The sequence below is a fragment of the Poecile atricapillus genome, chromosome 2 (assembly GCF_030490865.1).
Source record: "Poecile atricapillus isolate bPoeAtr1 chromosome 2, bPoeAtr1.hap1, whole genome shotgun sequence".
Lineage (NCBI taxonomy): Eukaryota > Metazoa > Chordata > Aves > Passeriformes > Paridae > Poecile > Poecile atricapillus.
The window spans coordinates 151,976,627-152,002,009 of NC_081250.1; the positions used below are offsets into that span (position 1 = coordinate 151,976,627).

The 25,383-nt window shown below is 47.2% G+C and overlaps 4 non-coding genes across 4 annotated transcripts; 2 read left to right on the top strand and 2 right to left on the bottom strand.

Annotated features, from left to right (window-relative positions):
* The first annotated feature begins 2,590 nt into the window (after positions 1-2,590).
* On the top strand, positions 2,591-2,663 carry TRNAF-GAA (transfer RNA phenylalanine (anticodon GAA)). The gene has a single exon. It is a non-coding gene; the product is annotated as a tRNA-Phe (tRNA).
* A 642-nt stretch (positions 2,664-3,305) lies between these two features.
* TRNAF-GAA (transfer RNA phenylalanine (anticodon GAA)) lies at positions 3,306-3,378 on the top strand. The gene has a single exon. It is a non-coding gene; the product is annotated as a tRNA-Phe (tRNA).
* Positions 3,379-15,068: 11,690 nt separating this feature from the next.
* On the bottom strand, positions 15,069-15,141 carry TRNAF-GAA (transfer RNA phenylalanine (anticodon GAA)). Its single transcript has one exon. It is a non-coding gene; the product is annotated as a tRNA-Phe (tRNA).
* A 4,456-nt stretch (positions 15,142-19,597) lies between these two features.
* Positions 19,598-19,670, bottom strand: TRNAF-GAA (transfer RNA phenylalanine (anticodon GAA)). The gene has a single exon. It is a non-coding gene; the product is annotated as a tRNA-Phe (tRNA).
* Between the last annotated feature and the right edge of the window lie 5,713 nt (positions 19,671-25,383).

A 25,383-nucleotide genomic window follows, 5' to 3' on the forward strand; every position in this document is an offset into this window, starting at 1 on the left:
TCTGGCCTTGCTGCAACAGATCCATGTCCTTCCTGTGCTGGGACCCCAGTGCTGGCTGCAACATTCCAGGTGGGATCTCTCCAGGCTGGAGCAGAGGGACAAAATCCCCTTCCTCAGTTGCTGCCTGCGGCTCTTTGGAGGCAGCCCAGAACAATCAGCTTTCCAGGTTGCATGGATGTAATTCCATAACCTTTGAAAGCTGCTTCTGCCTGCTGGCAGATGGATATTTGAGCAAGCACAGCCAGATCAGGCTGGAGTGGTAGGAAACCTGGGGAAAAATGGGAGGAGGGAAAGCGGGGACAGAGGGATCGCCTGTCATCTGTTTGTCATGGCCAGAACCTGAGACACCCGTGTGGGAGTGGTGATTAAATAGTTGGCTGGTGGCATGAAATGACACCTCCAGCACAGCTCTGCCCAAGGTGCCAGCAGGGTTTCACAGGCTGACACCACCCTGGTGCCTCCAGAAACCGGAGAGAGAGGACAAGGAGGTGCCAGAGGAGATGTGCAGAAGAACATCCAGCTCAAAACCCAGCCTGCAACATTTTCCATGAGTTAGTGCCTGGAAAAGGAAAAACAGCAGGGTGTTATATCATCAGATGCTTTTCTGATCTCCAGAGATTTGTGGCTCAGGCCCTGCATGAACCAAAGCAGCAAGTTCCATTTTTGCATTCTCTTCAGGGAGTTTTTTTTTCCTTCCATAAACCTTCCCAGTCATTTTTTAAACATTTTTTACAGTTTGGGGATCTATAATAGCAGGGATTTGCAGAGATAACCAGACTGTGTGAGAAATTTCCTTATTTTTCTTTCTTCCAAGCTTGGCACTTGCTCTTTTCCAATGATAACCTTTAGTTCCTGCATCAGAAGAATCAATAAGCCATCAACCCCTAATGACTCCTCTCTAGATTCTAAAATACCCTTTCTTTCTGTAGATCCTCTAATATCCTCCCCTTTATTTTATTTTCCTTGATTGGATAAACAAGGTTTACACAGTGATTCCCTGTGCAGAAGGCACTCTATTAATCCCTCTCACTGGTTAGTTTGGGCTTTTTTTCTCATCTTTCATGGCACTAAAAAATACCCCAAAGAGTAATCAAGATGTGAATGACACAGGAGGGTTTTTTTTTTCAGGGGGAATGGGGGCAAGGGAGAGAGGACAACAGGAGATATCCCAATATTTCACCCCTCTTTCCACTTCATTCTCTCTCTACAGAGCTCAAACCCTGAGGTCTGAACTGAGCTGGAGAAACAGCTTTAATTTCTTCCTCTTCAATAAGGAAAAGTCTGCTCTTCCAACTTCTTCCATGTGACTCGTCAAGCTGGCACCACAAGCCTGACTTCCCATGACTTTGCCCACAGATTTTCAGTTCTGGTGTTTCACCAGCTGAAAAAGCCAAGTTCCCAGCGAGTCAGCTCCTCTCATTTAACTGCAATGTAGCACTCCCTTCAAGTCTTGTTCTTCATCAGATCCTCCACCTCAGCCTTTCCACCAACACTGCTGAGCATTTGCAAAGCGGCAGCGTAGCTCAGCTTTCCACAGGAATTTTGTACCCAGCTGAAGCTTCAGAATTTCCAGCAAGGCAGAGTGGGCTGTCAAATACCACAGTTTCCATGTTGGGATCGTTTCTTCCTGTCTGAGGAAAGCGGGTGGGAAGCCACTTTCCTTGACAAGGAGAAAGCTGCTGAAGCAAAAATGGGACAGCTGGAAAGGCAGAGCCAAGTCCAAGCGAGCCAGGCATCCACATCTTCCCTTTCCTAGGGAGAGCCTGCAGATGGATCCTTGTCACCCACTGAGAGCCATCAGGACAGCGATGATGGCAGCTCTGTGGAGTGACAGATTAGTTCAGCCTCTGAGAAAACTCTGGAGCCCCAAAAGGAGATGGAACTGCTGGGAGTGAATCCAGAGGAGGCCATGGAGAGGTTCTGAGTGCTGGAGCCCCTCTGCCCTGGAGAGAGGCTGGGAGAGCTGGGAATATCCAGCCTGGAGAGGAGAAGGCTCCAGGGAGACCTCAGAGGCCCTTCCAGTGCCTGAAGGGGCACCAGGAGAGCTGGAGAGGGACCTAGGACAAGGGATGGAGGAACAGGACACAGGGAATGGCTTTAAATTGACAAAAGGCAGGGTTGGGCTGAATATTAGGAAGAAATTCTTGGTTGTGAGGGTGGTGAGGCCCTGGCACAGGTGCCCAGAGCAGCTGTGGCTGCCCCACCCCTGGAAGTGTCCAAGGCCAGGCTGGATGGAGCTTGGAGCAACCTGCGAGAGCAGAATGTGTCTGAGCTCATGGCAGGGGGTGGAATTTAAATTTTAAATTCCTTTCCACCCCAGACCATTCCATGTTTCCATGAAGACCAGCTTGGCTGGATGTTACCATCGCCAATGTGGCTGCAAGAGTAATTCCAGTCTTGGGTATTTATCCACCACAGCCATTCTCATTCAAAAACCTTTGATAATTGTTGACCTTGGTGGGTTCTGATGTTTGGGCAAGGTGTTTCTATATTAAAAAGAGTCAGGTGTCCACTGAGGCAGTCTGAGTGGCAGAAGTCTGAAATCTCATCATGTTCCAACAGGTTTTGGGGAAATCTGAGCCTCAGCAGGGCTGAAGTAGCTCAGCTGGGAGAGCGTTAGACTGAAGATCTAAAGGTCCCTGGTTCAATCCCGGGCTTCAGCAGAGTTTTCCTGCACTTTTGTGTGCCCAGGGCTGGGCTCTCCGGTACAAGAGAGACCTGGACACCCAGGACTGAGTCCAGACAAGGGCCAGCAGAACTGGAGGGCACTGGAGGGGACTGGAGCACCTCTGCTGTGGGGAAAGGATGAGGAGCTGGCTCTGGTGGCCTGGAGAGAGTGTGGAGCTGCCCTTCTTAGACAGATTCCTGAGTGACCTGGAAGTGCTCCTGGGCAAGGGGTTGTAGGTCCTGCTTGAGCAGGGCTTTGCAGCAGGGACCTCCAGGAGGTCCCTTTGGACCTCAGCCAGTCTGAGCCTATGAAAGAGGGACAATTTTTTGGTTTTACAATTCCAGCACTTCAGCAAAAATGGTGATATCAAGGGATTTTTGCTCTTTCCACTGCCTGTTCCTATGCCACGGATTGCCCTGAGAAGAAGCAGCAAGGTTGGCCCACGGGTGTATGGCCAAGCAGGAGATCAGAACTGGATTTTGGGAACAGGAAAAACCCCTTATCCATTAAAGCAATTTTTAGCATCAATCGCGACTGACCTTGACGCAACCTCTCCCCTTAAAATTTGTATTTTCCAGGCTGAAGGGTTCCAGTCTGTTTACCTGTTGTTTATAGGGAAATAAAGCCTGATGTCAGGGCTGAAGTAGCTCAGCTGGGAGAGCGTTAGACTGAAGATCTAAAGGTCCCTGGTTCAATCCCGGGCTTCAGCAGAGTTTTAGGAGTTGGAATCAATGATGGAAGTTTCTAGGAAATGACTGGACATGGCACTCAGTGCTCTCAGTTCACAAGGATGTGATGGGTCAAAGTTTGCCCTCTATCTTGGAAATCTTTTGCAATCTTAATGGTTCTATGATTTTATCCTTGTAGGTCCTTCCAGCTCGGGGAACTCTATGATTCTCTGATGAAGTTTTCTACTCTCTCCAGACCATTTCCTGTTTTTACCCTGATCTTTGTCAAATGATGGTGCTCAATGTGCAGACACCCCACTAAACTGAGTAACTCTGCTTTGTGTTTGCTCCTTTGTCCCTTTCTAATTCCTGTTCCATGGAGCCCATCAGGACATGAAATTCTAGTTGTCCAAAAAGACAAGTGGGGAAGCAGCAAACCCTTGACCTTCTCAAGATCAACCCCAATGCTCATCCAATCTCTTCTTCATAGCAATCCAATCTCTTCTTCTTTCCCCTTTTCCTTCTGGTGGTGCTCTAAAAGCTGCAGACATCAGGCTGTCTGATCCTGGAATGCTGCTGGAATCCTGACCAGGATGTTAAATAAATGTTAATTTAATAGATGTTAAAATAACTTGTGTTAAACAGAAAACATCATCACCTGCTTAAAGCCTCAAAGAGATACCAGGGGTCCTGCTGGGAAAATGCCTCTGCCAAGAGATGCCACTCAAATACAACAGCTCAAATGCAACACCACAAACACAACACCACAAATGCAGCAGCTGCTCACCCAGGGTGGACCTTTGCAGACCTGATTCCCTCAGGCAGGGTCACCTGGCTCAGGGATGCACCAGCTGGAAATCAGCCTTTACTCCAGCTGTCTTTGCCTGGATCTAAATTAGGCAGGAGCCTCCTGGTCCCCAAATTGGATCAAAGTAGGTCAGAACTCCCTGCATGGTCCATGTGCGGGATTAAATTAAATCAAATTTTGTGCAATGTCTTGGGCATTGTTTTGTTATGAAAGCAGAGCTCAGGTGTTATGAACATCCCAGATATTGCCCTCAGGTTTAAGATCAGTTCCCACACTGCTGCTGTGCTGAAGGGCTCCGACCTCATTAAGCCCCTGGAGAAAGGCAAATCCCATACCAGAGACACCGACCTGATGGTGACCCAAATGGCTTAAATGTGATCATCTGTGTCCTCCCAGAAAATGCCCAGACACAATTCCCTGCATAGCAGGAGCCAGGAACTATTCCCAGGAAGTGGTTTGGACATAATAGACCTATTTTTGAAGAAATGCTGAGAGATGTGATTGCTCACACTGGGGAAGAGAAGGTTTGGAGATCTTAGAGACCCTTCCAGTGCCTAAAGGGGCTCCAGAAGAGCTGGAGAGGGACTTGGGACAAGGGATGGAGGGACAGGACACAGGGAATGGCTTCCCACTGCCAGAGGGCAGGGATAGATGGGTTACTGGGAAGAAATTCTTCCCTGTGATGGTGTGGTGGTTGTGGTAAGACTCTGGCTCATATTCCCCAGAGAATCTGTGTCTGCCTCATCCCTGGGAATGTTTGGCCAAGCTGGATGAGCAGCTTGAACAACTTAATCCAGTGGAAGGTGCCCCTGCCCATGGCAGGGGGTTGGAACTACATGATTTTAAGGTCCCTCCCAACCCAAACTATTCCACAAAGCTGTGATTCTGTGACTTGTGTTGGGGCAGAGAGGGGAGGAGGTTTTAGCCCAGTCAGATGGGTTTAGTCTCAACGAACTGGACAGACCAGTTCCATTTCCTCTGGCCACTCTAACACCCGGTGCAGGGGTCCCGTTCCCCCTCCTCACCATCTCTCTGCTCTCAGCCAGCACCAGGGGATGTCCTGCCAGAGCTGGCATTTTTGTGCCCACGGAGGTGACAGTGACATCTGGGCTTGCCTGCCTCAAACACGAGCTCAGCACACAGACTGTAACTCCAGTGAGATCGGTTCCAAGCCTGACCCACAGCTGTGGGAAGGCAAAGGAAAGGCCCCCGCTGGTGCCAGCACTCGGGGTTCGTGTTCCCACTGCAGGACCCACAGAAATCCCAGAGACCACAACGCAGCTCTTAGAGGAGATGAGAGAAGTTGTTTTCCCTCCTCCTTCTCCTGACAACTCAGTCCCCTCCTGGAAGCTGAAACTGCTTCCACTCAAAACCTCAGCGCCAGAAGTTGCCCAGTTTCCCTGGATTTGGCTCAGAGAAGGGTTAAAACCTGCCCGTGCTCCCGGGGAGGCTGCGAGGGAAGGAGCGGGATGAATAACCGCGGTGGGCGGCAGGAGCGGGGGTGGCTGCCCTGCCATCACCTTCTCCAGCCCCCTCGCACTCAGCTCCCCCCTCTCACCCCCGCTCAGGCCCCTCCAGAGCCCCCACACCGATCAATCAGCAGATCCCCAAATCCATCTTTTCCCGAGTCCCTGCTCCAACCCGCTGCTCTCCCCCACAAACAGCTCTGCCGGCGCCCTTCAGCTCTGGTTCTCTGCCTTTCATTCCGGTGATTTGTGCCTCTTTCTCTTCATGCTCTCAGCCCTGGTTTGCTGCTGCTCTCCCTCTCCCCCATTCTCGTGAACCTCGCTCTCCAGCTCTGCTGCCAGGAGCTCGGGCAGGGATTGATCCGCACGCAGGGATTGATCCTCACACACCCGCCCGAGCCGCGCCTCGCTGCTGATGAGAGGAGAAACCTGAGTGGAAAGAGCAGAGAGATAAATACATGGGAAACACTCAGCAGGAGTTAAAATGAAAAGAGAGAAGAGAGAAAAAGTGAAAAGAGAGAAGAGAGAAAAAGTGAGAAGAGAGAGAGAGAGAGAAGAGAGAAAAAGAAAGAGAGAGAGAAGAGAGAAAAAGAAGAGAAAAGAGAGAAAAAGAAGAGAGGAGGGAGAAAAAGAGAGAAGAGAAAAAAGGGAGAAGAGAGGAGGGGAGAGAGGAAAGGAAAGGAAAGGAAAGGAAAGGAAAGGAAAGGAAAGGAAAGGAAAGGAAAGGAAAGGAAAGGAAAGGAAAGGAAAGGAAAGGAAAGGAAAGGAAAGGAAAGGAAAGGAAAGGAAAGGAAAGGAAAGGAAAGGAAAGGAGCCAAATACCCAGGAAATTTGGATTTTACTGATTGTTTTTGTGATAGTTTGCATTTCCACAGACTACTTTTTGCTTTGGGTTGGAAAGGACCATAAATATCACAATTCCAGCTCCCTGGCCAAAGGTAGGGACACCTTCCACTAGACCAAGTTGCTCAGAGCTACTTTAATGTAAGGGTTAATTTCATGTCTGCTTTGTCCCTTGTTCTGCCAATGGCTGGCACGAGGAAACAGCAATTCCCTTACCAATGCCTCAGTTTCATTTCACCCCTCAGAAAACTGGGCCAAGTTCTCCAGAATCCTTGGGAAAGCACTCTGGGATCTGCCAGAGGGATCTCGCCGTGGCAGAGGCAGCACACACAGACAACAAAACGCAGATTAATTTTCTAAATTACATGGAAGCTACAAGGGGAAAGAGAGAATTATTATTTGCATGTCTTGGGAGCAATAATCCTGCGATTACTGCTGCAGGCACAAAGACATTAAGGGAGTACTCAGAGCTGCGCTGGAAACTCACGGCTCATGTGGGGATGGGGAAGGAATTCTCATTTTTGGGGGATGGAGCCCACCCCTGCTCACCTCAGGAGAAGGATCCAGCAGTGGGAGCTGCCATCCAGAGCCTCTGACAGCAGATTCAGTTCAGCTTTGCCCTCTCTCACCCCCTCTGAGCAGCTCAGGGTGGCCCCCCAACATTTTGGTGGCTGAAGGCTGAGTCGAGGCCTGAGGCACCAAATACTTGGAATGACTTCAGAGGGATCCTGGGAATACCAAGGTTTTTACTGCTAAGGAGAAGTTTTGCCCCAGGGAGCCTCAGGAAGAATTCCATGACCGAGGAGCTGATCCTGCACCATCCAGCTGCTCCTAAGAGCTCAGCTTTCCCAAAAACTGAGCTTAGAGCTGTAAATCCATCCCTGCCTGCCCTCAGCAGTGGGAGCTGTCTGGATCTCTGGGAAAGCACAAGGTCTTAATTCAGCCGTGCAGATGATGCTGCAGGTGACTTATCCAGAACAAATCTGACCTGGAGCTCCTCTGCTCTGGAGCCAGGCTGGAAGAGCTGGGACTGTCCAGCCTGGAAAAGAGAAGGCTCCAGGAAGACCTTGGAGCCTAAAGGGGCTCCAGGAGAGCTGGAGAGGGACTCTGGACAAGGGATGGAGGGACAGGAGAAGGGAGAATAGTTTAATTGACAAGAGGGCCAGGCTGGAATGGATATTGGGAAGAAATTCTTCCCTGTGATGGTGGGGAGGCCCTGGCACAGATTTCCCAGAGAAGCTGTGGCTGCCCCATCCCTGGAAGTGTCCAAGGCCAGGCTGGACAGGGTTTGGAGCAGCCTGGGATAGTGGAAGGTGTCCCTGCCCATGGCAGGGAGTGGAACTGGATGATCTCTGAGGTCCCTTCCAACCCAAACCATTCCATGATTCCATGATTTATTCTATATGGGCATCAAAATTGTTCTTTCACCCAGGTCATCCAACAAAACCCTGGAAAAGTTTCAGTTAGGATTTCTGTCACTGTCTAAACTGTGTCTTAAACAGGGTGTGGACATGTGCCATGCAAAAAATACCCCACATTTTTTTTAAAGAAACCAAAAAACCAAAAAAGACAAACATTCAAAGGCAGCAACAGTCCAGGACTTGCTCTGAACACCAAACACTAAATCCGGAGAATTAAAAAATAATTTTTGGACCCAGCTCAGTTCCTCACAGGTACTAAAGTAAACAGACAGTCAAAATTCCTTTAAAGGTTCTTGGCTTTGCTATGTGGGCTGATTATTACTGATTATTATTATAGTATTATTTACTATGTGACTGATTAATTAAATACAATTTAGGTCATTAAAGGGGCTGTTAACTTTTGGGGGTTTGGATTCTCCCTTCTCTTAGGTTTGAATGGCAAAACCTGATTTTATTTGCTATTGCAGGGTACAAGTGGAGGAAAAGCAGAGAACGTGAAGCACTGCTCATTCCAAGGGGAAGCAGGTTATTTAAATATGCAAATTGTGCTCAGAAAAGCAGAGAAAAAAATAGGATTGAGGAGCTTCCTGCTGTTGCTTGTTAGATATGGAGATTTTTATTCCCCTGCCCAAGGTGGGATTCAGGCTGGGACAGGAGTAAAAACTCTTCTGGCAGCTTCTGGGAGCATCCAGAAGGTGACAGCCTAGGGAGAGTTTGAAATTCCATAAAGAAAGGTGGGTGGATTTCAGTTTGGTTCCTAGCAAGTATCTACAGCACAGAAAACATCCTTGGCAAAACTCTGCAAATTCAGGAAGTATTTTATGTAAAAACTATGAGGATCCAGTAGAGAAGTGATTTTAATTACAGGATGTAAGGCCTCAAAATGCACTTAGATCAGCTTTTTAACCTCTTTGACTTGTGCCACATGGGCTGGAAACTTCTCTTTTGCTTTGGAAATTCAATTTTGCCTTCTAATCCCTCATTCCAAGCAACTGGAAATGTTTAGGAGAAAGATTGACGTGCTGAATTGTTTGTTGGTTTTTTTTTTTTTTTTTTTCCCCCATGGGCAGAAGCAAATAACAGATTTGGGCACACTTCAAATCCCAGAGAAGCAGAGCAAAAGGATAAAATTATTAATTAAAAGGCAGTAGGAGGAAATTAAAAAAAGTCTTCCTAAGGAGCCATATCCCTGTCCGTGGTCAGAAGAGGCTGGGCAGGTGTCCCACCCCCCAGAGATTTCGGTGGAGCCGATTCCACATTCCCATTTCTTTCACCCTGACACGGGGAAACTCCTCAGTCGTTTCGCATCAGAGCCTCTGCCTCCGGTATTTTCATGCCAGCCTGGTTCCGTGGGTGATTCTCTGCTCCAGTTTTCAAGCAGAAGTTCTCACAAATTGATGGAGGAGGCTTTGGCACCTCCACAGGAGGAGCGAGAGAAGGAGAATTTTATGAAGGAGGAGGAGGAGGAGGAGAAGCGAAATGGGCTTTGGAAAACCATAAAATCTGCACAGAAAACGGCAGATTTTATTTTTTCCCCTTGGACTGATCAAAATGCTGGTTTTGAAGTCACCGAAGATCCTGAAGGGTGGCCATGGATGTGCTGGGCTGCTTGAGGCAAGCGGGGTTTGCAGCCACCTGAAAGCTTCCAAAAGTGGAGTTCAGACTTTCCCTCGGCTCCAGATTTGCCCTGCAAGTTTTGCAGCCAATCCTTTAAATAAAAACCAAGAGCAGATGTACATAAAACCAGGAGTAGAAGGCTTGAAAATACACTGTGGGTACTTTTGTTTTTTTCAGCCCAAGGATTTTTAGCTCTTAAGATCATCACCTCTAACTTTAAACTTGGAGCTGAAGTTTCTAAGTTGAGATACTTTCCTTTTGCTTCTTTTTTTTTTTTTTTTTTTTTTTTCTCAGTCTCTCAATATAGAGAGTAGACGTAAAACTCAGTACCTTTGCAATTTTAGTTCTTCTCTGGGGAAAAACCTGTTAGCTCTGGGTTTGGAGGGGGGTGGTGGTCAGATTTCCCTAAAAAAATACACTAACACCTCCCAGCTGCCTGAGTTGGATTTAAGCAGGAAAGAGAACAAATTTCTATTATTTTGGATAATTTTGGAGTAAAGATGAGGGACCTGCACAGAACCTCAGTCCAAGTTTATGGATTGTCTGTGGTCATCCACCAAAATGTCCAACCCTTGGACAGCTCTGGCTATTTCACAAAACCACAGAATATTTTGAGCTGGAAGGGACTCTCAAGTGAATTTCCCATACAGGGATTGTTGTCTCAGGTCTTCTCAGTACTGTCTGGTTTAGAAGGGGCAATATAAAAAAATAGAAATAATGTAGAAAATAGAAATAATACCTTTTATTTTATATATCAAGAAAATCTTTTCCCTGCCAGCCCTGTTAAGGTTCCTACTTTGGAAACAAGATGCTGGAGCCTGGAGCTTGACGCAAGTACCTTCCTAAAAATGTTTTTACAGAAAAGCAGAACCTGACAGCAAGAGAAAATATGTCCAGAAATATGATTTATCAGCTCATGCATGTGCTGATGGAGAATCCAAGTGACCAGATGGGGTTCTGAGTGACCTGGTCAAGTGGAAGCTGTTGGAACTGGATGATCTTTAAGGTGTTTTCTAACCCAAACTCTGATTCTGTGACTCTGTGAATCAGGGGCCGGAGTGACCTCTGAGAGCCTCAGCTCAGGCGAGGGAAGTGAGCCTTGACTTCCCACATCTTCTCTTGGAGGAGACAGAACATAAACTATTAAAAAAAAAAACAAAGAGAAATTAGATTGATGTCAGGAGAAGGAGCCAAAACCCCACAAACACCTGCAAATGTGCCTACAGCCATCTGCAACACAGCTCCATCTGTATAAATCCTCCAGCAGCGCTGGGGAATTTGTCCCATTCCAGGGCTGGCAGCTGTCAAGACAAATTGTTAAAAGTCGGTCTCACACACTGCAGCAAATTAAACAGTGTTTGAAAATGTGAGAGAGAGAGACTTCCCAAGGAATATGCAAGAGATTCATTAATCCAAACGAGCCGAACTTTCTGGACTACATTGATAAAGATGTTAAGACTCCTCTTTGCACCCTTTGTCCCCTTTCATGCCCCTAGATCAGGTTCAATCCCAAAAGTCCCTCTCAGAACTGGAAGGTGGCATTTCACAGGATCCTCCTCATCTCACCTCCTCCAGGGACAGCTTGTTTTCCCTTCCAGGTGAACTTTTCCCTCCCGGCTCCCTCTGGCAGGTGGGTGGGAGGCACAGACAGAGCACGGCAGGGCTCTGCAATGTGTTACGAGTTATTCCCACTCCTCCTTCGAGGGGTTCTGCTGTCACTCCCAGGAGACACGAGATCCCTTCCGTGTTGTCCATCTTTCCCAGATTTTATTGCTGTTGGGGAATGGAGAAGAGCAGCTGGGATAGGCTGAAAAATGAGATATTTTTTCCCTCTCTGCCATGGCTTTTTATAAAACCAGATGCTTCAAACCATGGCATTATTCTAAATAAATTATTATTATTATTATTATTATTATTATTATTATTATTATTATTATTATTATTATTATTATTATCATCATTATTGATTGACTTAGGAGTATCTTTTTCTTTTCCCTGCTTCTGTGTGATGGCCACTTCTCTTTCCAAAATGTGCCAGTGTCCACAACCAGAAGTGGAACCCATGAGCTAAAAGTTATGAAAATGATCAAGAAAGTGTTTTAACACTTTTAGACAAAATCTTCACAGACAGGATTATTGATTTAATAACCAGTTTATTAAACATGGTAGCACCAAGGCAACAGATGTCTGAACACCTCTTGTTTTGGCAGCTGGGATAACCAAAATAAAGACTGCTCCATAGCTCCCTATATCAGAGTTCTGGGCTACAACCTCAAAATCAAAGGGTAATGCAATTTCAAGAGTAGGTTAGACCCCAAGTGTTTCCCTGAATTTTGTGACTCAGATTTTCACTAAAAAAAAAAAAAAAAAAAAAAAAAAAAAAGGAAAAATCCACACATAAAAACTAATAATGGAAGGAGAATGGGGAAGAAAAGGTTTTGATTCATCGCAACTTCTTCATCCACTTTATGTCTAATGAGACCTGAGCATCCTCAGAGGGATCAGCCACAGTGGCAACAGAGAGGGTTGTGCAGCAAAATGAACTTTAGGGATGGGAAGGTGGTTCCAGCAACCACATGGCAAAACCCTTTTCCTAGAAGTCCCTATAAGCCTCTTCTGGCATCTGTTTCTGCAGGACAGGGAAGAGCTCATTGAGAGCTGCCCTGTATTGACTGGGATGAGCCTCAGAATTTTCACCACCTTAACCAGTTTAAACCCCCATCCTTACAATGCTGACCTCTGTCTGGACCACAAATTCCTCATCCTCATCCTTTCAGCCTCCAGATCCACAGCATCAACACTCAACCTTGGCTTACCTTTGCCACGATAGGCAAAATATTCAAAGTATTATATATTAAATATATTAATATTTATTATTTCATTATTGATCTATATATCTATATCTAATGTATGGTATTTTATATCATATATGAATGATATAATCATTCATATGATGAATAATTATATATTCATCTCCAGCAGCCTCTCTTCTTTCCAGATGAATCCCAAAATCTTTCCTGGCCATTTGAAATGTTCTGTATCAAAGGTGACCCAGGATTCTGAATCTCCCATCACTCACCTGCTTTCCCACACAGTTTCCTCGTTATTTACCTCATCTTGCAGTGTGTTCCGAGACGATCTGTGCTCTCCTTTCTAATCACCTCCTCCTCCCCATTTCCGCCCCACTTTGAGGTGAATGCACCTGAAAGTCCCAGGAATTTCTTAGGAACAGCCTGCTAAGCACAGCTGCGTGACGCCGATGCTGGCATTGTGAGGGCTGTGTTTTCCTGGATAGCATGACTGTTCCTAATTCTTGCAAATAAAAGGAATTAGAGAAACAGAGGACTCGAGAGGTGTATGAGTAATCCAGCATCATCCCTGGGGACACGTGCTGGCATAACACACAAAAAACAAGCCGGGAACACAGAGTACTTTCACCTGCAATCTGGCTCTTCCCACTCTTTGGGAAAAGAAGGGAAGTGTCAGTGCTGCAGCAAGGGAAACTGAGGCACAGGGATTGGCAGAGATCCAGCTGGTTTGGTGGAGAGCCTAAGGCAAGGCTCTTCATGATCTGTTTGGGTTGCAGCTGCCTGAATTATGCATTAAAGCTCAATTTATTTGCATAAGAGGAAGACAAGACTGTGAACTCCAAGCCGGGGAAGACGTGTGAGGAGCAGCTGAGGGCACTTGGTTTGCTGAGCTGGAGAAGAGGAGAAGGAGGGGAGACCCCATCACAGTCTAAAAGTTCCTCCTGAGAGGAAGAGGAGGGGTGGGCACTGATCTCTGCTCTGTGATGGAACCTGAGGGAATGGCCTGAAGCTGTGTCAGGGGAGGTTTAGGCTGGATTTCAGGAAGATGTTCTTCACCCAGAGGGTGGCTGGGTACTGGAACAGCTCCTCATGGAATGGTCACAGCACCAAGACTGACAGAGAGCGAGGAGCGCTTGGGCAACAATCTTGGGCACATGCTGGGATTGTTGGGGTGTCCTGTGCAGGGCCAGGAGTTGGACTCGATGATCCTTGTGGGTCTGTTCCAGCTCAGGGTTCTCTGTGGTTCTGTGACTCTGAGCCAGAGCAGCTGCGTGGTTCCAGTGCATTTGGAGCCCTCCACGATTATCCCCAACTTTGGCTCTTCCTCACTTCACCACGCCTACCCTCATTAACATCCAGCATCCCAGTGAAGCCTCTCCCATTTCCTGCAGCCAGATGACCAAGTGTCATCTTCACCTCTTCTTTGGGTTGCCCTGGAGCCTGGTTTGGGGCCACCTGACCAAGGACGAGCACCAACATCCTCCTGCCACCCAAGGACACTGTCACAGTGCAGTGCTCTCCGTCTGCACAGAGCTGGGATCCGTTCCACCCGCCGACTTCCCCACCTCCGAAGTCTGCAGCTCAGCAAGGGGAAGGAACATTCCATAGAAGGGAAGAAATCTCTGCCAGGCACTGCAGAAATGGGACACAGATGGTGCCTGAAATGAGAGCGGAAGTTTATTTGGGGGCTCTGTGTGTGACGTCGCGCTGCAGATCCTGCAGCAGATGACAGGCACCGGGATTTCAGAGCGGGTGAGGAGTTCAGTTTGAAGGAGTCTCTATGTGCTATTAGAGCTATTAGTTTGACTGAAAAAAAAAAAAAAAAAGGAAAACAGGAAAAATAAAAAGAAGAAAACTTTACCTTGATAATATTTTAACCATAGGAGTATTTAAATTTGGCTTTATTCATGTCTAGGTCTGGTACTTCTCTCACCCTAATCTTGATCGCAGCTCTTTGTTGGCTTGGTTGGCCAGCCAGGATGATTGTGCAGATTGGCCAGGTGGACACTGCTGATGGAAAAACCTGAGGATGACATTGGCCTGGCTTTTCCCTGCCCTACACGCAAAATTTTGTCTTTTTCCTTTACTTGCTGAAGAGCTGGAGATTTCTGGACATCTCCTAGCGCAACTCTCTACTCCAGCAGGGCCACCCAGACCTAATCACCCAGCACCATGGCCAGGTGGCATTTAAAAATTTCTCAGAATGGAAACTCCAAAACCCTTCAGGGGCAATCATCTCATGAACAACTTTTCATCATCTCCCCATAAGAAAGAGGTTCCAGTGCTTTCATTACGTTCAGCTGGGGCTGTTCAGCCTCCAGAGGAGACACAGCTGACAGGGAACCTCATCCCTGTCTGTTCCTGCCTGCAGGGAGGGCTCTGAGCAGGGCCCAGGCTCTGCTCCTGGGGGCCCAGCAATGGCACAAGAGGGACAGGCAGGAAGTGACCCCAGGAAGTTCCACCTGGACATGAGGCAGAACTTGGGCAGTGACCAAGCCCTGAACAGAGACCAGAGAGGGTGTGGAGTCTCCCTCCCTGGAGATATTCCAGAATCCTCTGGACACAATCCTGTGCTGGGTGCTCTGGGATGGCCCTGCTTGAGCAGAGAGTTTGGACCAGGTGACCTCACTGTGGTCTCTTCCAGCATGACCCATTCTGTCATTCTGTGATCACCTTCCTGGCCCTTGTCTGGACTCAGTCCTGGGTGTCCAGGTCTCTCTTGTACCGGAGAGCCCAGCCCTGGGCACACAAAACTGCAGGAAAACTCTGCTGAAGCCCGGGATTGAACCAGGGACCTTTAGATCTTCAGTCTAACGCTCTCCCAGCTGAGCTACTTCAGCCCTGCTGAGGCTCAGATTTCCCCAAAACCTGTTGAAATACGAGGATCTTCCAGCCTTTTCAGGCAGCCTTTGGTTGCCTTTATCTTGGGAATCAAAGAATTGTTTCAAGGAACAGGATAGAGACAGACTGAGATCAAAAGTAATGGCTCAAGACACGTGGAAGTGTTCAAGGCCAGATTGGAGGGGGCTTGGAGAAACTTGGGCCGTGGAAAGTGTCCCTGCCCATGCCAGGAGATTGGAAAGAGATGATATTTAATGTCCTTCCCAGCCTGAAACATTCTGGGATTCTGTGATAAAACACAGCTAAATCTGGAATTAAACAGCAGCCCTGATCTGGGAACCAGCCAGGAGCAGTAGCATTGAACAGAATTTCCTGACACCTTTTCACAGAGCCCACGGAAGGATCTGGAATTATCCATGGAGCCTGGATAATCTCTCCACATCAATCTGTCTCTCTCCACCTAAGGAATGGGAGCCAGGCATCTTCATGCAGTGATATGGGAGATGTTTGCCCAGCCCACCACCTTATCCTGCAAATAATTCTCTCCCAGGACAATCTCCCATCTTTCACCAGCTCCAAATTCACATCTTCCCAAAATACATATGTGGAACGCACAGTAAGTTTTTCCATGTCTGTTAAAAATCTGGTAGAGAAAGGTGTCAGGAATATATTTAATCTGGGTTTGAATGTTCAGTTTGACAGCAGCTGATATTTCCTCACTGAGATTTATTAGATAACAGTTCCTGATATCTCAGGCTCCTGAACTAGGCTATAGAATCTCTTGAAATATCCAGACATCAGGATCATTCCCCAGGTGGGTTTTCTGTCTCCAAAACCACTTCCAGCACTGGATTCCAATGGTGATCCCACCCATGGTCACTGAGGAACTGCTCATGGGTGGCTGAGGGTCTCAGCATCTTTGTGCTTGTCAGGTGGAGAACTTTTGGACAACTGAGCAGTGCTGCAGAATTTTTGCTTCTAGACTTAGAAATTGTTTCCTCTATGTCACCTAAAACATTCTAGATCCATCTTTTGAAAGCTCTGTGGTCCCAAAAGAAACAGTGCATGTAACAAATCCAGGGCGTGGCTAAAGACCACGGCCAACAGACAACATAATCCCAAAAACAATTCCCAAAAATAATTCCATTTTGTGTCTGGTAGAGCTGCTGATTTGAGAGGAATCTACAGTATTGTCCAGGAATTGGAGCCACTGGAGGGTGATTAGGCCTCAGCCCTGAAGTGGGAACGAGCCATCCTTGTCTATCCTGTTGAATGTCTCTCTCATCTCCACCTGGACCTCAGGACCCATAATAAGCAAGTTGGGTATTGACCCCAGTAAGTTTTTTCTTATTGTCCATGAAAGAAGATGAGGAAAAAAAAAATCTTGCACTGTGTCCTCTGCAAGATCATCCCCAAACCAAAGCTGTGTGTTCAGAGCAGGGCTGGTTATTTTTATCTGCAGAAGGTTTTTAAAGGAGCAATTTCTTGAGCTCTTGTAGATCTTACAAGTACATCTTGGATCAAAATTTAGGAACAGAACACTGTTCCTGGTGTACTTTTCCACACTTGGATGCTGAAGGAAAGTGAGAATTGCAGAGCCAGGTGATTTCTTAGTTGATTATTTTGGAGTCTATCCTAAGTATTTACTCACATGTAGCTTTGCTTTGAAGGGCTTTTAATGTCTGGAGTGTGGACTTGCTCCAGGCTTATTTTTTCTTCAAAGATTCTGTCTTTGAAGGCAAATCAAAGCAGACCAATGTCTATTTTGAAACATCAGTGCCTGTAATTCTGTGAAATAGTTCTGGTTTGTTCTTCCCTGAAGAGCTGTGAGCTGTTTGGCATTACCAGCACTGATGATTTCCAAATTCCTGGAAGGCCAGGTGGGCACATCCATGTGACAGGGAGCAAAGACCTCAAGAGAAGATCTGGCATGACATTTTCCCTGCAAAACAGAGTAATTTTGAAAAGTTCCTGGGGTAGGATTCATCTCACCTATTTCTCTGAGGCCAAAAAGGCAAATCTCTACAACTGACCCAATCACAGAATTTTTGGGGTCAGAAAGGACCTTCAGGATCATTTAATTCATGCCAAGATTTTGTTTCTCTTTGGGGTTTTCTAGAATCTGTATTAAGCCCAGTGCACAGATAAGCTGGGTCCTATCAAAAGTTTTTCCAAATTAATTACAACAAATAACCCACAGCACTTTTAAGTCTTCACAAATCTGATTCGTCTGCAGCCGTTTCTGAATTTTTGGGAGGGAGATCAATGCATCTGGATCCAGGTCTGGCTGGCTGGATGGAGCCAGAGCAGATGAAAGCCTTCCCAAGGCCAGTGGTGCCACCTAATGGGAAAATTCCCAGGGAATCCAGGTCTCGGAAGTTCAGTCCTTAACTGGAGTGTTGCTAGGTGACGTAGAAATGGAAATGAGGAGCTCTGACGTCAGTCCCTCTTTTCTGCTCCTTTACGACCATTCTTCCGTCAATCCATTCCCTTTTCCCAAGCATCCACAAACAGGAGACTGCCCTGGGAAATTTGTTCTATTTCCTGCTTAAATCCAACCTCAGCAATCCCTGGAGCTCCTGAAGCGTTTTTGTCGTTGACGCTCAGTCTGACTGGAGAGGAAATAATGCCAGATTTTGGGATTATGGAGAGCCAAGCAGAAAACAAGATAGAATGAGGGGCTGCCATGGGAGACACCAGGATTCTGGAAGTTTTCTTAGTCACAGATCTTGCAAATGAGGGGCGAGACAAGTTCCCTGCATCGCAACACCCACACTCAGATCCATTGGAACCACACTGCAAAAGATAGGATAACATCTCAAATATCTCAAAAGTTCCCACCTGGCAGCCCCCTGCAGCCACTCCAAGTCATGGATAACCCTGAGAGAGGGTAGGAATCAGGCCAAGCCTATCCTGGTCTCCAGGGATTATTGTATTCCCTGACTGTGTTGTCTTCCCAGCACTTACACCTATTTTTCCATGACAATATCACTCACCACTGCATCCCTGCCACCTTTATTTTTCAGAAACGAGTTACCGGGGGTAGAGCAGATCTTTCTCAGGTCACAGCTCTACCGCTGATGAATCATGAGTTCTAAAATGTCTCAGCCAGGCTTTCTCTTTCTCCTTTTCTCTAAAGTTCAAAAGTTATTTCCAAGATTCTTTCAATTTTTTTTCTGCCATAAAGATGTTTGCAAGGGCTCATAAGAAGAAAATTATGTAATGTGATGTCAAAGCATTGTTTCTGCTGTTCTGGGGAGAGGGCAACAGCGAAGGGAGAGGAGGATCCAGTCACTCTTTCAGTGCCTCACTGACAAAAAATGGCACTGAGAAGTGAGCTCACAGAGTCCCTGTGCAATTCCATGGCTGGGGAAGGGATTAACATTTAGGGCAAAGGGGAGAAACATTTAATTAGGCAGACTCAACTCATTAATTCTAGCAAGGAGCGGAGCTCTGCTGGCAATGATGACTCTGCAGCTCAGAGCCTGGAATGCTGCCTGGCAGAGGTGGTCAGGCACCAGTGATTGTCCTCAAAGGATCACAAAATTACGGAATAATTTGGGTTGGAGGGGGCCTTCAAAATCATTGAGTTCCCACACCCCTGCAGTGAGCAGGGACACCTTCCACTATCCCAGGGTGCTCCCAGCTCTGTGCAACCTGGCCTTGGACACTTCCAGTGATCCAGGGGCAGCCACAGCTTCTCTGGGAAACCTGTGCCAGGGCCTCCCCACCTTCACAGGGAACAATTTCTTCCCAATATCCCCATCTAACCTTGTCCTTTGTCAGTCTGAAGCCATCCTCTCTTGCCCTGACACCCCAGGCCCTTTTCTGAAGTCCCTCTCCAGCTCTTTTGGAGCCCCTTTAGGCACTGGAAGGGGCTCTGAGGTCTCCCTGGAGACCCAGACTTAACAAACCCAGCTTTCCTCATGAGAGAGGATCTCTATCTCTCTAATAACCTTTGTGGTCTCCTCTGGAGTCATTCCAGACTAAACAACCCCACATATCAGTGGCTCAGCATTACCACTGATTTACAGGGCAGAACATGGCATAGGGCCAGGAAGAGGCAGTGGAAGGAACAAAAATCCCTTGATATCACCATTTTTGCTGAAGCGCTGGAATTGTAAAACCCTGTCCCTCTTTCAGAGGCTCAGACTGGCTGAGGTCCAAAGGGACCTCCTGGAGGTCCCTGCTGCAAAGCCCTGCTCAAGCAGGACCTACAGCCCCTTGCCCAGGAGCACTTCCAGGTCACTCAGGAATCTGTCTAAGAAGGGCAGCTCTACACTCTCTCCAGGCCACCAGAGCCAGCTCCTCATCCTTTCCCCACAGCAGAGGTGCTCCAGTCCCCTCCAGTGCCCTCCAGTTCTGCTGGCCCTTGGCTGGACTCAGTCCTGGGTGTCCAGGTCTCTCTTGTACCGGAGAGCCCAGCCCTGGGCACACAAAACTGCAGGAAAACTCTGCTGAAGCCCGGGATTGAACCAGGGACCTTTAGATCTTCAGTCTAACGCTCTCCCAGCTGAGCTACTTCAGCCCTGCTGAGGCTCAGATTTTCCCAAAACCTGTTGGAACATGATGAGATTTCAGACTTCCACCGTTCAAACCAGTTTGCCCAACACTCCAGGGCAGGGCAGGGCAGCTCCCACTGTCCCAGGTTTATCCAAGCCCCATCCAACCTGGCCTTGGACACTTCCAGGGATGGGGCAGCCACAGCTTCTCTAAGCAACATTCCAGTGTGGGAATGGTGTGACCACACAACAAAGCAAGAGAGAACAGATCTCAGGAAAAGCCAGGCCAGGAGCAGCTTCTCCCCACAAGTAAGAAGTTTCCCTGGTGAAGCATCAGCTGTGAAGCCGACATGAAAAACAGACTTGAAAACTTTTCAGTTCTCTTTGACTATTCTGTCATACATTGCACCAAAATGTGCAATTGTTTAACTAAAATCACTCTAAACTACATAAATTTGCTCCAATGATCCCTCTTATTTCCGAATGCTGGCACTTTTTTGTTTCAGAACACAGCAATCCTGCTATCTTCTATATAATTATGTAACATATGTAGTTCATCGCTGCCTCTCCAGTAAATAAGAGTTATGCTCCCCAGTATGCATCCAGTAACACCTAATTTTCCCTGTCTCAAATTGTTTTAAAAAGAAAGGCATTTAGAAATTATTAGGGGGTAAATTTGTGCTTAAATGTAAAAGGTTTAGGATCAAAAAAATAAGAGAAATTTGCCCACCTAAATGTTCTAGATGTTATTTTTTTACGACTTCACTTTTAATCGAAGTCCCCAAAACTGCAAAGAAGAAGCAGTGTGTTGTTTGTGCTGCTGTTTGGGAATCCGGCTCCATTTCCTGAGCATTCCGGTGCATTCCTTGTGCCAGGGATTTCAGAGGGCACCTGGAGAGGGTCCTCATCCAAAGCACTCCAAAATCTGTGTGTAGAGTGAGGATAAATCTGGGAATGTAGGCAATGGACACATCCAAGAGGTGACACCCCCTGGTTTCCCTCAGCTCAGAAGGAAAGCAGAGAAACCACAGAATTTCCCTAAGTTCACACCAGGATCCTGCAAGGCTCCAGAACATGTGGAGATGGAAGAAAAAGCTGGAGGATCTTGAGCTCCCTTAGCTCATCCTCCTGTAGCTGAAGGTCATCAGTTCACTCATGTGCTTCATTCCAATGCAAGGAGCATCCAAGCCTTCGAAACAAACATGCTTTGGGTTGGGAAGGACCTCAAAGATCATCTCATTCCCACCCCTCTGCCATTGACAGGGACACCTTCCACTATCCCAGGTTGCTCCAAGCCCTGTCCAGCCTGGACTTGGATGCTTCCAGGGATGGGGCAGCCACAGCTTCTCTGGAAAACCTGTGTCAGGGCCTCCCCACCCTCTCAAGGAAGAATTTCTTCCTAATATCCAGTCCAAACCCACTCTCAGTTTAATCCTTGTCCTGACACTCCATGCTCCAGTAAATAGTCGATCTCCATGTTCCTTGTCAGCTTCTTCAGGTTCTGGAAGGCCACATTTAGGTCACCCCAAGCCTTCTTTTTTTCCAGGCCAAACAATCCAAATTTTCCCAGCCTTCCCTCACAGCAGAGCTGCTCCATCCCTCTGATCATTTTGGTGCCTTCTCTGGACTCACTCCAACAGCTCCATGTCCTTCCTGTGCTGGGGAACCCAGAGCTGGATGCAGCACTCAAAAATCCCTTCTCCCATTAAATCTGGCTGCTTCAAGAGCAGGGATCCAAACTTTATGTAGTTTTAAGTCTGGATGAATGATTCAGCTTCATTCTTTGTCCAGAAAAAAACATGCAATCTCTAACAAGGAGAAAAACCTGGGTATGAGAGATGGAAAAGGATTATGGCACACGGCAATGAAACGTGTGGAGGTTCTGCATTTTCATGGATCTCACAGCTCTGATCCAATCCCGATGTGCAGCTGTGTCTCAGCACAGGGAATTGTTTTTCCAACCTCAGGGAACTCCTCCAGGTACTCACCCCTTTCATATATGGGGTGTGTGCTGCAACTTCCCGTGGCTTCTCCTCCAGAATTCCACTATTGCTCATGGCTAATCCCCAGCTGTGGGGATTCATTGTGCAGCTCCTGCCATGCACAATGAGCTTTCCTGGACAGACATTCCCTGCCAAGATCTGAGATCTGTGCCAGCTGAAGGTGCTTCACAGGACTTGTCGGGGCAGGGGAAGCATGAACCTCCAAATCCGTTTGGAAGGCAGCTGGGTAACACCAGGCTGTTGGGAGGTCTCCATTTAGGACCCAGGTCTGAAAATCTCTTCTGGATAAGCCAACCTACTCCTATAAAAGTTTGCTGCAGGAGACATGTGGGATATAAATTGGATCTTGCCCTTGGAGTTTGACAAGAGATGAGGTTCAAGTCCTCAGACTGACTGAGCAGAGCTTTCAGAACCTGCTCACCAGATACCCTGGAGACCCTACTGTGGCTTTCCAGTGCTTAAAAGGGGATACAGAAAAGCTGGAAAGGGGATTTTTGCAATGGCAAACAGTGACAGGACAAGAGGAAATGGCTTTAAGATGAGAGAGAGTAGATTTAGATGGGAAATTAGGAAGAAATTCTTCCTGTGAGGGTGGTGAGGCCCTGGCAGAGGCTCCTACTGTGGCTGCCCCATCCCTGGAAATGTTCAAGGCCAGGTTGGACACGGCTTGGAGAAACTTGGGATAGTGGAAGGTGTCCCTGCCCATGGCAGAGGAGGTAAAACAGGCTGATTTTTAAGGTCCCTTCCAAGCAAAATAATTTTATGCCATTCCCAGAGAAGTCAGAACAGGATCAAGCCCTGCAAACAACACAAGTCTGGTGGAGCAAAAAACACCCTGAGTGGATCCACCTCCATTCTGACATCTGAAATTTGGGAATAAATGGACTTTTCTTTGACTCGGGTGTTAGGAGGGCACTGCTCTAAAGTCAGAAACATCCACAAGCCATAAACAAGATAATGGCATCAATAACCCAGCCCCAAGCCGTGTAATCGATTCTCCACGGATAATGCATCCAGCGGGAAATGGACCTGAGTGACACCAAGTTTGATGGGAAGATTGACAGCTCTGAGGCATAAAAATATTGACCTAAAGGGACTTTTGGTAGTTTATCTGGGACCTGTGTGGCAGGAATGACATTGGTGTCCAGAATCAGACATCCAACTATGATCCAGGAGGCAAGGAAGGCTCATTTTTTCACTTCCCCACATATTTCTCAAGTTAAGAGGTGCCAATAAACCTTCTGGACAGCCTGGATGTTAAATAATATTGATACCCCCTCCCTGCCCAAAATAAGATTTTCCTTCTCCCTCTCCCCTTCTCCATTTTCTCCTGCCAACACCAAACTTTCACTCTTCATCGGGAGAGGAGAAAAAAAATAAAATAAAATAATGTTCCAGCCACAAAATGCTGCACTCTGGCTTTCAAACCCGTTGTCCCCCAGGTGGGAAATGACAGCGAGCAGAGCCGGTAAACAGAAAATAGCAGAGCAACTCCCACTCTGCGAAGCTGCTGCCTCTCCCTCCAAAGGCAGCACAGGGATGAGTCAGAGCTAAAAGCATCTCTCTCCCCGTGGGGCTGGGGCTCTGCCTGGCCCACCTGCCTTCCCCCGCCGAGGGGGTGGCTGATGCAGCCCCCCGGGCACTGCCTGTGAGTCAGGAGACCCTGAGGAGTCACAAATATCCCCAGGGAGGGAGGTAAAGCCACCTGCAAGCTCCTGCTCATTTGACATTTTAAAGGGTGTTTTATCCCAGCATGGTTTTAGAGGGGTGAAATTGGGGGAGAAGCCTCCCTCGGTCTCCTCACGGCTCTGGGAAGTCTGTGGTGCCGAATCTTTTTGGGGATGGCTGAATATCAGAGGCACCTGAGGTTTCCTGGAGGATGGTCAGACCTCCTGCCACATCAACAGCTTTTCCCTGTGAAAAAATTCCTTCAGGATCCATGAACGACCCAAGAGCTGTGTGAGGGGGAGATTCCAGGGATTTAGCCACAGACCTGTGTCCCTGAGGATGATTATGCAAATGGGCATAGTTAAATCTGTGAATAATCTTTCTTTGTCACAATTGCTCCCGGGATTATTTTATACCTTCTTTAATCCCTCTGTCTCTGACTGAGAGCTGCCCCCATTGAAATGTCCCGGTGCAGGTGGAAAAAGGGTGGGTTTTGTATTTCTTAGGATTTCAAAGCCTCATCCCTCCCCTAAAAAATGGAAAATGCTTCAGCTGGAGATTCCCATATAAAGGAAAAAAAGTCTAAATACAAGGTTATGAAGCAAAGGGCTTCTTTTTTATTTAACATAGAGGAAATCGAGGGCGAGAGAATGTTTGGCCTTCAGTGAATTTTTAAATTATTTCAGTACCAAACCTTATTTTTCTCTTAGTAAAGAATTTTAATTTAATCAGATAATCATGGAATGGTTTAGTTTGGAAGGGACCTGGAAGATCATTCATTTCCAACTCCTCTGCCGTGGACACCTTCCACTATCCCAGGGTGCTCCAAACCCTGTCCAACCCGGCCTTGGACACTTCCAGGGATGGGGCAGCCACAGCTTCTCTGGGAATTCCATACCAGGGCCTCCCCACCCCCAGAGGGAAGAATTTCTTCCTAATCCCTAATCTATTCTACCAGTTTTTCACGATTTTTTGTCCCAAATTAAGGGTGAAGTTCAATGATAATCCAAATAAAACTTCTCCTGATGGTTAACAAGGCAGAGGGAAGATAAACCACCTCTAAAAACTCCCAACAGCTGATAAACTGTGCATTTGTCAGGCTTTAGAGTTATTCCAAATGCCTAACTATGATCAGCAAACAACAACCAGAGGGAAAAGGGGAAAAAAATGGAAAAAAAAAAAAGGATGTTGTTGTAAAGTTTTGAAGACAAGCAAACTTCGTGTTTGCCGTGTCTTCCCCCATCTGCTGCATTTCACTCTGTTCACACAGTCTTGAGCAACAGACCCCAACTAATTGCACAGTCTTGCCTGCAAATCCACAGCCTGGTTATTTTTAACCAAGGTTTTTTTCTTTTTCCAGAATCTCTCCAGGATGCAGAAAGGCCATAATTTTCCCACCTTCCTAATGCAAGCAGAAGTGGGTGGCAGGGGGGGTTGTTGTGTCCATTAGGGCAGGACAGGGAATGTGGACAGCAGCAGTTGGCATCTCCCATGGGTGGTGAAGCCTAAGAGTGAAACCTGAACCGTTTTTGGGGAGGCTCCAGGCCACACCCTCGCCAAGGTGGTGTTTTTGGAGCTCTGGGTATGACCCACCACACGTACAGAGGATCTTGTGGACTCTGGGATATTTTTCTTTCCTTCTGGGTCATGTGGGCAGTGAGACTCCACTCTCCTCTTCCACTTGGTTCCAGCAACACAAAACTCACAGCGAGAGGCTCAGAACTGTTTGGATTGGAAGGGACCTGAAATTCCACCCCCATGCCAAGGGCAGAGACACCTTCCAGTAAACCAACTTGCTCCAAACCCTACCCAGCCTGGCCTTGAGCACTTCCAGGGATGTGGAATCCAATCTGCTGATGATTAAACCTCTGAGAAGGGGCCTGGGGTTTCATCTTTACTCCCTAACATGGAATTGTACAGTCTGGTAATAGATAACACACAGGGATTAAAAAAACCCCAAAGTTCTGTTAATTAAATGGCTGACTTTGAGAAATGCCAGCCAAGTATTGTATGTAGAGAGGGCTATAGATACCCAGGCTTCAAGGCAGATATACATTCTTAAAATAAA